The sequence below is a fragment of the Crinia signifera genome, chromosome 2 (genome assembly GCF_055691185.1).
Source record: "Crinia signifera chromosome 2, ASM5569118v1, whole genome shotgun sequence".
NCBI lineage: Eukaryota > Metazoa > Chordata > Amphibia > Anura > Myobatrachidae > Crinia > Crinia signifera.
In genome coordinates, this window is record NC_139218.1 from 402,739,238 (window position 1) to 402,740,679 (window position 1,442).

The window sequence follows — 1,442 nt, forward strand, 5'->3', positions numbered from 1 at the left end:
TTATTTGTTTATATTTTCTTATTTTATACATACAAATATCATATATAAAAGCACAACAGTGGTAACATATACAAATACAATTATATTGCATAGATTCCCTCTTAAAACCTTCATACACATGACTTTAATGATATATTGTGTTTCCCCCTCTTATTATAAAGATTTCTATTCCTTATTTCCACACTTATTTTATCTGCGGTCGGATACAGGACTCAGGGCTAGTGGTATTAATCCAAGGGAGGCCAGCACCGGAGTGCTAGGGGAGAGTGTGCAGGTTACACACGGGACGTCTGTGCACATACATGTGTGCAGGTTACACACGGGACGTCTGTGCACATACATGTGTGCAGGATACACACGGGACGTCTGTGCACATACATGTGTGCAGGTTACATGCGGGACGTCTGTGCACATACATGTCTGCAGGTTACACACGGGACGTCTGTGCACATACATGTCTGCAGGTTACACACGGGACGTCTGGGCACATACATGTGAGCGGGTTACACACAGGACATCTGTGCACATACAGGTGTGCAGGTTACATGCGGGACGTCTGTGCACATACATGTGTGCAGGTTACATGCGGGACGTCTGTGCACATACATGTGTGCAGGTTACATGCGGGACGTCTGTGCACATACATGTGTGCAGGTTACATGCGGGACGTCTGTGCACATACATGCGTGCAGGTTACACACGGGACGTCTGTGCACATACATGTGAGCAGGCTACATGCGGGACATCTGTGCACATACATGTCTGCAGGTTACACACGGGACGTCTGTGCACATACATGTCTGCAGGTTACACACGGGACGTCTGGGCACATACATGTGAGCAGGTTACACACAGGACATCTGTGCACATACAGGTGTGCAGGTTACACACGGGACGTCTGTGCACATACATGTGAGCAGGTTACACACAGGACGTCTGTGCACATACATGTGTGCAGGTTACACAGTCTTCTGATTGCAGGGAAAGGATTTTATATATGACTTAGTGGAGTGTATCATACAGATTAGCACATCAGTCAGTATTGGGACAGCCAGAAACACTTACCTTCAGTAACTGAGTGTTGGGACCATTGCCAGATGGTAACTCCACATTACACAGCTGCTGCAACTCCTTACTGATCTATGCTCAGGAAACCCTGATCCTAGAACTCCACTCCATCCTTATCTAGACTCCTGATCCCAGAACTCCGCTCCATCCTTATCTAGACTCCTGATCCCAGGACTCCACTCCATCCTTATCTAGACTCCTAATCCCAGGACTCCACTCCATCCATATCTAGACTCCTGATCCTAGAACTCCACTCCATCCTTATCTAGACTCCTGATCCCAGGACTCCGCTCCATCCTTATCTAGACTCCTGATCCCAGGACTCCTCTCCATCCTTATCTAGACTCCTGATCCTAGAACTCCACTCCATCCTT

At 47.3% G+C, this 1,442-nt stretch overlaps 1 protein-coding gene across 1 annotated transcript in view; it reads right to left on the reverse strand.

Moving 5' to 3' along the window:
* The window catches only part of LOC146058340 (FH2 domain-containing protein 1-like), a 41,036-nt gene extending 39,826 nt beyond the window's left edge, over nt 1–1,210 (reverse strand). Inside the window, exon 1 of the mRNA XM_083170618.1 lies at nt 1,066–1,210. The gene's annotated coding sequence lies outside the window, so the exon portion shown is untranslated. The remainder of the gene's footprint in view (nt 1–1,065) is intronic.
* Between the last annotated feature and the right edge of the window lie 232 nt (nt 1,211–1,442).